This window comes from Fukomys damarensis, unplaced genomic scaffold, assembly GCF_012274545.1.
Source record: "Fukomys damarensis isolate Sample0158 unplaced genomic scaffold, DMR_v1.0_HiC HiC_scaffold_16, whole genome shotgun sequence".
NCBI classification, from domain to species: Eukaryota; Metazoa; Chordata; class Mammalia; order Rodentia; family Bathyergidae; genus Fukomys; species Fukomys damarensis.
This window is the reverse complement of record NW_022900928.1, coordinates 16,277,879-16,291,092: the sequence shown is the minus strand read 5'-3', so window position 1 is coordinate 16,291,092 and position 13,214 is coordinate 16,277,879. Positions and strand designations below refer to the sequence as shown.

Here is a 13,214-nt window from a genome sequence, read left to right as displayed (position 1 = left end):
TGTCCCATGGGAACTGAGAGGAAGGAGGCGTCCCTGACCTGCTTGGGATGCCGGTGAGGCCCCTGGGGAAAGACTATCTAATGGGTTCCAAGGACAAGCAAGGGTTCTAGGCAAAGAAGCAGAGATGGGCACCCTAGGAGGATGGAAAATCAAACTTTATTATGTGTATCAATTTTTAAAAATATATAAGTATTCTTCTTTAAAGCTAAACTCTTATTTCATTGGCTTTTAGGTGGTGCTGGCTGGAGTGTATACTTTTGGACACAACCTTATCTTTTCAAATGTGGACTCCTAGGCCTTCATTGGTAAGTTTGTTTGATTTGTACTCACCAGATTGTGCTATGGAGGATTGGTATTTGTAATGAAGGGCAGGGTGGTTATCATTGGCGGGTACTCTTAAGAATAAGGGTATCAAGCTTGGGCCCTAGAGAAGCCTGCAGAATGGGCTGGACGGTTATACAGGGGAAGTGGAGTCTCCCTGTAAGTTTCTGTGGTATGTGCAGAGATGGAGGCCGGAGGAGGAGAACTCAGAGGATAGGGAATGGCCGCAGCTGTTTTGTAGGAAACTGTAGGTTGCAAAATGTGGAAGAGGAGTGAAGTAAGATTTTCTGTGCTTGAGATGCAAACAAAGTGGGCTCAGCAGCAGATCCACAGGAGGCAAAAGCTTCACCCAAAGGAGTTGTGGGCCAGAACTTTGGTGGGATATGCTGACTTCTGATCATTCTGGTTCAGGGTCAGAAAACATTTTCTGTAAAGGACCACATGCTAAATATTCTTGGTTTCATAAGCTGTGTGTCGTCCTCACTGTTACTATGAAAACAGCCATGGATAATATATAAATGAATGAGTATGACTGTGCTCCAAGAAAACTTTATTCACAGAGACAGGCGTGGGGCTGGATTTGGCCTGTGGTCTATAGTTTCCACACTCCTGTTCTAGATACCAAGTGCCAAGGCACTCAGATTTTAGCCTGAGAACAGTAAGAATACATAGAAGTTATTCTGAGCAAAGACATAAAACAACAGTGCTTTAGGAACATTCGTCTGATTGCTGGGCAGGAGGGACAGGACCTTGTTAGAAGGCAATAGCAACAATCCAGGCGTGACTCTCAGGGCTAATGAAAGCAAATGACTGCTGGAAGAAATATTGCAAAGGAAGAACCAATCAGATATTTAGCCTTTGTAGACTTTAAAGACAGGAGTCAAAGAAGAGGAAAGTTTAAGTTTGGCAGTTTACAGTGATACCATTGACCGAAAGAGTTGGCGGAGGCACCTGGTTCTAGAAATGCTGAATTCAAGATGGTGGTGACTCATCCACAGCAGTGTCCAATAGATGACTGGAAATGCAGGCTGAAACCTGGATGAAGAAGGTGAAATATGGAGATGTAGGATGGAAGTGATAATTTAAAGTCCTCTCCAAGATGAGCAGAGGGCTGAGCCTTGGGGAAAGTGTCTGACTTGGGCACAAGAGGAAGAAGGTAGAGGAGCCCTAGGGGCCATGGAGGACAGATTCCCAGCCATGGAAGAAGATGGGGTGGCAGAGACCAAGGAGAAGGGGCCTAAAGAAAGATGATGAATTTGTGACAAAATCTTTACACATGGCCTTGAGGAATGTGATACCATGGGAGGGGAAGAGTTGATGAAGCCAGATCTCATGGGGTCAGACATCAGTGGGAGTAAAGAATGGAGATGTCACTAAAATAGACCATTCGTGGAGAGTTTGGGTAGCCAAAGAAGGGAAACCAGTAAGATCTAGGTCTTTACATGTCACAATAAGCTTTTCTTTAGCTTTGAGATGGGCAAAGCAAGATGTGACCAGTTCTCATGTCTCCTTTGGGGCTAAGCTGTGTTTGGATTCCATGTGTACACTGGGCTTGTGATTGTGTTTTTAGGCTCCCTTGGAGGTGTGGTGTTCGTAACTCTGCCACAACTTGTGCCACAGAATCCAGCCTCTGTTTGGGCTCTTGCCACGAGACAAGATGTGATCTGTTGGGGAATTAGTTACATATTCATAAACTGCAGGAAACAATGGAGTGGACCAAATACCGAAATAAAACTAACTGTAGAGTCTTTCCAAGTATGAGGGATTGGAGACAGTTCCTCAAATCATTCAACTGTCTATCAGTTTGTTACCTGAGTATTTCAAGTGTACACTATGTGCTTTGAATACTAAATAGTCTTTTACTGGGTTTTTATAAATATAGCAGTTAGAAGTCTAGCAATAAAAATAATAGGTGTAGCGAGGACAGTGCCATACACCTGTAGTCCCAGCTACTCAGGAGGCTGGGAAGGGCCAGCTGGGTAACTTAGCATGACTCTGTCCTAAAATAAAAGATAAAAAGAGGGCTGGGTGCGTAGCTCAGGCATAAAGCATGTGACTAGACTGCATGAATCCCTGGGTTCAATTCCCAGTACCAAAAGGGGAAATAAAGCACTAGGTGTAACTTCAGCCACTCATCAGGTGCCATGTACAGTGGTAAGTACTCTATGTGTATCATCTCATCTCTGCAGCTACTGACTATGGGAGATTTAATACTCCATTTAGGCACAAGGAAAGCAAGTCATTAAGAGGTTGAACAGCCTCCAGGTTGTAACTTCCAAGGTTACAAGGGATTTGAACCCAGGTCTGGATGACCCCTGGTTTATGCTCTTCCCTGTTTTCTCTCACTTATGTCTGGCATTTTTCTTGCTACCTACGTATGTAGAGGTGGATTGACCCCTTCAGGTTAATTATTGAGAATCTCTAGTGGTTGTTTCCACTTTGTAGGAGTCTGTTCAGGGAGTGAAAGAAATTTAGGAAATCTGGAAGAGTCTGAGAACAAACCTCACACACTTAGTTTAACTGTTTCCCCTGTAAAACTGTCCTTTAATTTTTGGAGAAGATGGCAGCCTTGGACTTGGAGAGGAAATAGCACTGGAAGGCAAGAGGCAGGTTCCAGTGCTAGCTCTATGGCAATTATAATGTGATTTTTCTCTAAATACATGGTGTTTTTTGTTTTGTTTTGTTTTTTGTTTTTGCTCACCTCCAACTTCAAGCCTCAAAAGCAAGGCTCCATTTTGTCTTCTCACTGTATCCCTGTGCTTAGGACAAGCTGGCACGCAGCATGTTTTATGCTTAGTTGTTGTTTGTTGCTCCACATGAACCAGGTGATTTGGGACGCAGGGTGTACATAGCCCCTTTGTGCTGGGCCCTGCCCTTGGCACCATTGTTACGGAAATGACACAAGACAAAGTCTCTGTTGTCAGGAGACGGGTGTTCCAGATGTATAGTGTGATATGTAATGCCAGCCATGATCACGACCATGTTGGGAAGGAAAGCGAGGTCAGGGGTGGAGAGTGTGAGACTGATAGATTAGGTAGCTGATGAGAAAAGGCCTCTGTGCCAGGGCAAGGGAGACATGTGTGACAGCGCTCTTAGATGCCACTCTAGACTTATCCACCGAGCCCTTCCCTTTGATTTCAGTGTCTGGTTACCACTACCTGCTGCCCCTCCAGCAACAGGGCTGGCTGTTGAGCATTCCCTTCCCCATCACCTGCTCTGCTGTCTTCTGGTTCTCGCCAACCTCCCAGGCCCCAGCCTCTGCAGCCTGTGTTCCTTTCTTTACCTTTAGCCTTGGTTTTGCCTTGTCCCTTTCCAGTCATCCCTGGTGTTCTCCCCAGTGAGTGTATCTACTTCTCCCCTCTCCAGAAGATCTCCAGCCCTGCCTTGGAGTGGGAACCTGGCCCCACCTGCCCTCCTGGGTATCCACCACAGGGCACCCCGAACTCCTCCCCACTGTGGGCTGGCTGCTTTGCTCCCTGTGGTGCACCGTATCTCACTCCTCAGTCACCTCCCCTTCAGGGTTGGTCCTTGGCTTGTTCTTTTCCTCAGCTATCATATGCCACTGGCTCCTTCCCCTTAAGCAGCCCATCTAATTTGTCAGCTCAGTTTTTTTCCTCTACCCTCATCCTGTATTTAGGAGTCATCATCTGGATCTTTTTGACAGTGGCCTTTTAATTGGTCTTCCTGCCCATCTTCTCCCTCACCGCCCCCTCTTGTCAGCAAGATGCTTCTAACTACCGTGTCTCAGGATGGCTTTCTTCTTAAAACTTCAAGGGTTCACCAGTGCTCTCAGGAGGAAGGTCAAACCCCTCAGGGAGCCTGTGGTCCTCCCATAACATGGCCCATGGCTACCTTCCTCATTCTTCCTTTGCTCAACTCCTTATTTTCAACCTCAGGCCAGCCAGTACCAGCCCCCAACTCTGGGACCTTTGCAGTGCTGGGTCATCTCAGAATGACCTGAGCTCACTCCCCATCCAGGCGGCACAATTCCAGTCTCCCCTCTCTCTCCTGGGTACCCCTCCCTCCATGGACTCAACTCTCCATACATCCAGCCTCTCTCTGTGACCTGCAGGTGACCTTCCTTCTGCCTCCCAGAACACCCTGCGTGGGTCTCTTTGCAAAGCACTTATCAGAGTAGCTGTTGACTTACTTATCTGTTAAGCTTAGTAAACTGAGCTCCTTAGGGTGGAGAACACACACACACACACACACACACACACACACACACACACACCCCTCTGTTCCCAGTGCCTACACACACACACACACACACACACACACACACACACACACCCCTCTGTTCCCAGTGCCAGCACAGTGCACCTGGCTCAGTAAGTATTTGTTGAGAGAGTGAAGATAGCAAGGTCTGTTTGTGCAGCCAAATAATAGATTTATGATGCGATCAAGTGTACTTGGAATTGGAGGTTCCCTGGCCAGTGCACTCCTCAGCTTTGAGTGTAGAAGGGGTTGTTCAAGGCTTGGTTTGGGGGCTGCCGGTTGTGTCCCCCAGCACACTGGGACCTCAGGAATGTCACTTCTCTATATTATTTGCCTATTAATTTAATTTTTGCTCTTGTTGTGGATGGGGTAATAATTGGAATTGAAAATGTAAAATAATCCATTAATGGATTCTCTGGAATAAGGTCTGCCCACAGTCCAGCCGTGAATGGATTTTGGGCTGAGGATAAGGAGCTCTAGTGATTCTCTATGGAAGTAGATGTGAAGGGTGTTTTTATTTTCTTATGGGGCCATAGAAAGTCCTCAGTGGATGTGTACCGAGGAATAACTGAATAGGAGGAGGTTCTGACCCAGGTATCCCAGATTCGCATCCCCAGTGGGAACCAGCACAGTGCAAGAATCTACAGGGAATGCATTCCTGTTTTTATCTGGGGCCTTCAGCTTGACATCTACTGTCTTCATTTCCTGGTTCTGCCAGTGAACCGGGAAGTTGTGGCAAGAAAGCATCTTTTATTTGGAGGCTTTCAATAAACTGGGGACGTTTCCCTCAAGAGCCCTTCTCAGCACAGAGATTTGACCAGGGCGCCCCAGCAGGGAGCTGCTTACCTCAGCTGGAAATGCGGAGGAAGCTGCTGTCCGGGGCAGGGACTCTCCACAGCTCTCCCTCTGCACGGAGTGCATCTGCCTCCTGGTTTGCCTTGTCCACACCTGTTCACCTCTCAAACCTCAGCCAAGTCGGAGGAAGCCCTTCCTTGACTTCCTGAGAAGAATCGAGGTCTCATCGGCACCTTTCCCATGTGACTATCTGTGCCGATTGGCTGCTCACTCTGAGCCAGGCACTACCAGCCACAGTGTGGGGATAATACTTTGCATTAGGGGCTCAGTAGGTGTTGGCTGAAGAAAGTGCTCATTGAAACTGAGACCCAGAGCAGCAAGGTTTCTGGCGGAGCTGGCCTGGAGGAGTGCGCTCTCACCCATTCTTCTGTGCCCCATGGGTCCCCTGCCACGTGTTCTGGCAGACTGGCCTCCTGCTCATCTCTAGCATGCATGGTGCACTTACATTTATTTGCACGGTTAATAGAGTAATGAATGTTTGCTGCCCTGCTGCAGCCCCTGTAAGTGCCAGGACAACAGGGGTACCGAGGAATCTGGACAGGCACCCCACCCAGAGGTGCTCGGCAGCCCAAGACTGCCCACTGCTCTACCATGCTTCCTGGCCCCATGCATCCTGGGAAACTAGGCAGAGGCCATAAAGGAGCCACCCCAGGCTCTTTTCTTCTTAGAGCCTCCTGGCCGTGTGCCTGGGGTTTAGCCCTCAGCCTTACCTCCTTGTTTCTGCATTGGAGCCTGCAGTGCTGAGGAAATGTTCGTGACTTGGCAGGGTGTGTTCCTCCATCCACTCCTTTTGCTCCTCTGTCAGCCTTCCATAAGGAAAGGGACCCCTTTGCCTCCCAGGACAGAGCCTGCTGCCCTTCCTCTGGTGTTGAACCGCACACACTCCGAGGTGGCTGTCCACAGCGGGTCACAATGACCTGTGTGCCTGCGGTCCTTGTTCTTGCCTGGCCCTGGCCTGTGGTCTCTGTAGCACCTTAGACAGAGGGGGCTCAGGGCTTCTCCGGAGGGTAGAGAAGAACTTGAGATCATCACCGCAGAGCAGCTACTTCCTTGTGCAGTTTGTGTGCACGTGCGCGGGTATGTGTGTTGTTCTGGAACAGTGTTTTTACTTGCATAATTTATCACTTGGCTGTGTCTCCTCTCAAGGGTCTAATGTGCCACTTTGAATAATAAATGTCTCGTAGCCCTTGGCTAAATAAGTATTTTCTCCTCTCCCCATCTTGATACCTCAGTGACCCCTTCACCGGCTTGTGACTCTCAGGACACTCTTCCCAGGTCCCTTCAGACTGCAGTGATGTGAAAAGCCTGCCTGCACTGTAGCAGTGAGGGACGCCCAGTCCTCCAGGGTACCTCAGCAGGCCACCAGGGCCCTCTCAGGCCAACTTGGCTGAGCTCCAGGTGACTCATACTGTTTTTGAGTGAGAAAAATAAAAACTTAAAATGGCTTCTGACCAAGTGGGGAAAGTGGACAGTGTGGGAGGAAAAGAGGGATGTTAGCCAGGCCCTAGGCTCATTTGCCAATTGCAAACTGAGGTGGGCTTAAGGTGCAGATGGCCCTCAAGAGGCCTTCTGCAAAGGGCGGCGGCACCCTGGGCTCAGACTCTGGAGGCAAGGCGGCTTCAGGCCATGAGCTGTGCACACATGGTGCTGTAAGACTGACCACCCAGGCCTCGGACCTCAGCACCCTCATCCCTAAGTGGGGTTGTGATAGAGGAATAGCCTCAAGGTTCCTGTGAGAGTAAAATGAAGTATGCTTCGCTCTGTGCTGGGCACGTAGAAAACACCAAGAAGCTAGTATCTGCTAGATCATTATTGTTTTTAAAAAATATTACTGTTAACAGTAGCTGTAAAAAGACTTTGGGCAAGAGATAATGTCCAGGATGCACAGTTAGAGGCTGAGATGAGTAAGTTCAATGACGTGTAAGGCAGGCACTTTGTGAATTGCTGATTATGTCCAGGTAGCATCGTTAGCACAAATGTATATGTTTTGGCTTCGAAAGGGATGACTGAGCCCACTTTTGTTTTTGTTTTCTTTTTTTGTTTTTGTTTTTGGTAACGGGGATTGAACTCTGGACCTTGTGCTTGCAAGGCAGGTGGTGGTGGCACCACTGAGCTGAATCCCGGGTCCAAGCCCACTTTTCTGATGTTGATTCTAAGTTCTTTGTTGTTTTGTTTCTGAGGGAGGTTTGTTAGGTGGGACTTCATTGGAATCGTGCCCAGGGGCTGGCTGTGTGACCCACACTGGTGATCTGGGTGCCAAATGCCTGGATAGTACCTGGCAGACAGGAGCATTTCAATGATGGCTGCTATTAGTTTAAAGTTTTTATGCTAGATGTAACACACAGTACTGAATTCTAATAGGCTCAATGACAGTAAATCATGGACAGTGTTCTGTGTTACTCTACTCTAGACCCAAGAAATTCTTCTCTCAATGTTTTATGCCATTTGCTTATACTTTCACCTGCTGCTGGATCTTAGGGTTGGCTCCAGTTTGTAGCTGTTACAAATAAAGATACTCTGAACAACTAAAAAAAGTTTTTCCTCCCTAGTATAGCTAAATGAACATGATTTCTTCAAAGTGTGATATGGACAGGTACCATTATCTTCAAAAGCATGTTAGAAAGTTTTAAAAATAGCAACTTCTTGCCTTTCTTGTTTTTCTCTCCATTCCATACCATTGCCCTGCCTCCCTCCCTCCATCTTTCCAAGAATAAAAGTGAACAAAATTAGCCATTTAGAAATATGCAGAGACTGGACAAGGCTGGGACCTTCCTCCCTCTCCGCCCTGGCAGCACCTGGCCTGTAGCTGTATCTTGTCCAGTGTTTGCAGCATTTTATAATTTCTAAATTAGTGGCTAGCGTTTTTAAAAAGGTAGGTTTCATATAAATATCCAGGTTTCTGGCTTTTCATGAAAATGCAAAGGTCTGGGAGCAGGGGACTCAGAGTGGCTTTGGCTGCCCTGCAGCATGGCCAGCCCCGTGTCCTGCACAGGCACAGCCTGCCAGTAATTGAGCATGCAGTCCCTTCGCTACTGTGCATCAATGTCAGATCATTTCCATTAGCCATTCTGACCACAAGTAGGAAGTTTATTTTACCTGTCATTCTCTTGATAACCCAAGCGGACACAGTATTTTAGGCTCTTTCAGGTTTAGTAGGGTTACTTTCCTTCTCCTCTTCCTGTGGGATTTCCTCATTAAGAATTTTTAGACTTTACCAAGGCTTGTACGTCAACATAAAATTTTGACTAATGAGAATATACATTTTGAAAGCCACTATTTAATGAAGGTGCCAAACAATGAATTTTTTTTTTCTTATTTTAGCACTGGTGGTTGAACCTAGGGCCTTTGCCCTTAATTATATCACCAGCCCCTTTTTAATGTTTTTTATTCTGATACACGGTTTTGCTCAGTCATAAAATTGTCCAGTCTGGGCTCAAAGTTGCAATCCACCTGCCCCACCCTCCCAGAGTACCCGTGCTGTGAACTCTTTTAATTCAACAATTTATGATGTACATTTGAAAAATGGAAGACAGTCCTTTTTATTCACCTTATCATGAAAATAGTTATCAGTAGCAGAATCTATATGGAAACAGGCGAGGGGCTTGAGAGTCTTAGAGCTGGGGACCATTCATTCCCTTGTGCGCTTTGCTCCCTGGAACAAGTAGTAACTCTTCCAGCACCCAGCTGGCCTCCAGCGGAGGGTGGAAAGTAAGCAGCCTCTCGTGGGCTCTCTCCAGCAGGTCCTTGCAGACTTGGCCATCGTTACCATTATTCCACAGGCTTTTAAAATCTGATTGCCCATTTCTTCTCGTGGCAGTAGTATACATTTGTAACAAATTTAAACAACACAGGAAGTGCATTGACTAAGCAAGAAAGTCTTTTGTCTCCTTCCTCCATCCAGTGAGTTTGTTGCTTACACTTTGCACCTGCTTCTGTCCCCATCCCACCTCTGCCCTCACCCCCAACCTATATGATTATGCTTTTGTTTCATAAAATAGATTCTCCCTGCAAACTGTTCTGCAGCTTTCTTTTTCCAGCTCTCAGTTATGACAGTTATTTTTCCAAGTCAGCAGTAAATGTATCATTTATTTTTGACAGTTGCATCCCATTTATGGATGCATTTTACATTTATTCAATCATGCTTGTGGTCATAGGCACTCAGGTTATTTCTGATTCTTTGCCAAGGCTGCTGTGGAACTTTCTGTGAACTTTTTCATGAGGTTTTTAGTGGTACAGATACATGGAAATGAGATTTCATATTCATTTTAAAAGATATTTGAACCCATATTCCAAGTTTCCAAAAAGGCTGGTCCAATTCATCCTCTCCTCAGGAGTATCCTTCTGTAACCTTGATAATCTAGTTATTGCTTTGACACAGAAAGCCAGCAGAAAGCAGATTTTAAAACTCACAAATACGCCATGAAAATGACATATATTTCTTAGAAAAGGATTCAAAATACCTAAATCTGTGGATTTAATTAAATGATTTCATATCTTGATTTTGGTAATAGTTATCATCCTGCAAGGTGACAAAAGTGTTCCCTAAATATTATAACCAGTTATTAAGCAATTACCTGAGGATGTCAGTTGTGTAGGTAGACACATAACAGCCAAAGCCTGGCTTCCTTTACATAGCTCCTCCATCATTGGCTCGTCTTTTCTAGCAAGGGCACTCAAGGGCCTCGATGGTGGGAGGATGCTGGGCCCAGGCCCACGAGACCTGAGGAGCAAAGCTTGGCAGACACAGCTGTGAGGTGTGACAGCGCCTGCAACACCACGGAAGTTCCCTTTACTGAGCTGAGGGGTGGGGAGAGGAAAGGGAGGTGACGTTCCCAGACTTCCTGTGGTCACTTTTGTTCACAGCTTTCTTCTAGAAATGCTAACATGTAGATTCATGTCCTCGAATGTTCCTGTAGCATTTGGAAGGATCAGAAAATCCTTGACCAGTGGCCTTAGCTCATCTCACATGGCTAAGAACTCCTGATCCAGGCTGTAGCTCCTTCTTTTCAGAAAGGACTGGCCTCAGATGGTTATCTGTTAATTGCTTGTGGAATTTTTCTTCTCCAAAAACCTCCTATCTGCTTCACTGAGCTGGTGTTTACTTTTTTTTTCTTTCCTTTGCTATAGCTTTTTGGCACCACCCGTACTTAGAAGACCACAACTGCTTTGGTCCTAGCCTGGTCATCCTTCCCAAGGCCTCAGCTCTGTTAGAGCCAGGCTGAGCAGTCTGTTCTAGAGAAAGACAAATTCAGAGTCAGACTCTAGCTCAAATCCTAGCCTCACTGTATTTATTAGCAATGTGACCCTTTGGCTGTTGCCCTCACCCCTGAGCCAAAGTACCTCCTTCTACAAAATAGGGACATTATTCTCTCACAGGCGCGTTTGGAGGAATACATGCATTAATATTTGAATATTCAGCACAGAATAAGCACAGTAAATGTGAGTCGTCTCATCTTCCTCCTGTGAGAGAAGACTTGTGTCTGGGGACTGTATGAGCTGGTGACTACTGGCGGGGGATCCTGCGAGGAGAGGAAGGCTACTGTGTGAGCCCAGAGATGAATCACACACAGCGTGTGTTCTCAGGAGCTCAGGAGTTGGTATGGGAGCCCAACAAGCAGACACAGTGCAATGAGTGTGATAGTAGGAATTAACAGAAGGAATGTTAATTGACCTTCTAATGAGTGGAACAGAAAAGGTCATCCAGCAAATGAGGTATTAAAGGTTGCATTGGACTTTGACAGAGAAGATAAACCCATAAATAATTAGGAAGCACCTCTACCCATCCACATAGTGTAACATTGTCTTCGTGTACATGTTAACTTCTTTGACTCCTGCCAGCACACTGATAGATTCAAATCCAGCTCTTTTCTTTTTCCTTTCCCTTTCCTCTACCCTCTGCCTTTCCCTTCCCCCCATCCTGCCTTAAAATACTCAGCTGCTAAAAATTTCTTACAGAATTTCTTTATGCTTTAGTTTGTCCTCAGAGGATGCTATTTTACCATACTAAGATTTTACAAGAGTTTCGGCATAGCTATTTTTTCCATTCCTTTTCCTACAGTATGCATACATCCTTTTGCTTGCTCAGTGATGAACAAACCATTTGACCTTTGTGTACGCCAGGTGCATATGTCACCCCACTTGGGAGCAGCTCTGTGAAATGGGCTGTGCGATCTTTTGTGCACATGAGGAAACTGAGGCTCAGAGTGGTTAAAATTTGGGATATTACACAAGTAGTGAGTGGAGGGGCTGCAGTTCAACTGCAGGGTTCTCTTCCTTGCCCTTGGCTTGCCTTGGAGAGTTCTGCACATGGTAGGTGCAGCGGTGTGTGTCTGAGACCGCTACCATGCACGGGTCAGCTCAACTCATGCTGCTGATTTTGTCATCTCCTTGGTGCAGCAACAGTTCCTCAGTTTCCCTCCTGCCTGTTCGTGGGTGCAGTCATAGTTCACAAAAGAACAGTCTCTCTCTCTCTCCTCTCACATGTATTTGTAAGGTGCACGTAAGCAGGTAGGTTAGACTGTGGGGCAGCTTTTGCTTTGTCTGTGGCCATTAAGGAATATGTGTGAGAATACAGGCTGCGCACCCAGAGCCTGGCCGCGAGTGGGAGATCAGATTGCCGCTCCTGTAGGCAGCCCTGGGTAAGTCCTGTCCCCTCTTCAGAACCATGCTTGCTCAGTGCAGTCCAGGTCTCACGTCATCCTAAGGGTGCTGCTGCTGTGGGAACCTGTGGACCAGAGGCAGGCTCTGGACTGTGCTGGAAGGCATACAGGCCCTGTGACGTTGGGCAAGTTGTTGACCTCTTCGATAACTCCTTGTCCTCATCTCTGAAGGACGGCTTGTAGTACCTGGCTGCTAGGGTTGCTCTCAGGGCTAGATGGAAGGGATGTCACCTCTTTCCCTCCGTCTTTGATGCCTGGGGCGTTGGTGGTTGGTTGTTTCTGCAGTCGAAACCCAGGACACCTTCATAGGGTGCATTTCTTGTCATTCCTCGCAACCCCTGAGATACTCACCTCTTAGGTTCCTGGCAGCTCTACTAGGTTGTTAAGAAGCTCTGCAAGGGAAGATATCACTCTTCCCCATTGAGCTTATTAGTGCTCAGTGACAGCGCCTTATTTTTCCACCTTTTTTTTTTCCTCGCAGACAGCAGCTGCAGTGTGAGTCAGTTTGCATGGATGTAATTTCTTTTGCTCCGCTTTTAGACAGGAGAGCTCCATTCATTTAGTAAATATTCGCTGTGCTCAGGCTTCACGTTGGGCGATAGGGAGCGAGAGGAGCCGAGTTGCAGTCCCTGCCTTCAAGGAGCTCACTGTGGGGCAGGCTAAACGGATGAGGGGCGCATGGGCTGTGTCACTGTCAAGGTAATACTGAGGTGCCGTGGAGAAGAGAGGAGGACAGTAGCTCTCTCCCGAGGAGTCAGGAAGGGCCTCATAGGGAAGAGGTGACTTCGAGGAAGCGTTGGAAGATGAATAGGGGTAGGGGTCTTCTGACTGTGGAAGTCTAGCAAGGACACCCTGAGCAGAAGGGGTCACAGGGCAGAGTTCAGGGCCCCAGTGCAGGGTGACACATTGGGCGCCTGTCTAAAGTTGGGGTCAAGCAGTGGGGGACCCATTCTGCCACATCACGGCGGTCCTGTATATACTAACAATCCCCAAGTTAGAGTTAGCAGCCTGGGCCTTTTCCCCAAGGCCTTAACTCACACACTACCACCTGCTCAGCAGCTACGCTGTGAAGCATAAGGGGAAGGAGTCTCAATTTGTCCTTGAGAAAAGATGAAAAAGCCAAACATGCCAAAAACCTTGTTCTTTTTTTTTTTTTTTTTT

At 47.0% G+C, this 13,214-nt stretch overlaps 1 protein-coding gene across 7 annotated transcripts in view; it reads left to right on the top strand.

Moving 5' to 3' along the window:
• Positions 1-232: 232 nt before the first annotated feature.
• Arntl (aryl hydrocarbon receptor nuclear translocator like) overlaps positions 233-13,214 on the top strand; it is a 69,097-nt gene continuing 56,115 nt past the window's right edge. For all 7 annotated transcript variants that reach the window (XM_010615240.2, XM_010615237.2, XM_033764131.1 and 4 more), the window contains exon 1: positions 233-305. The gene's annotated coding sequence lies outside the window, so the exon portion shown is untranslated. The remainder of the gene's footprint in view (positions 306-13,214) is intronic.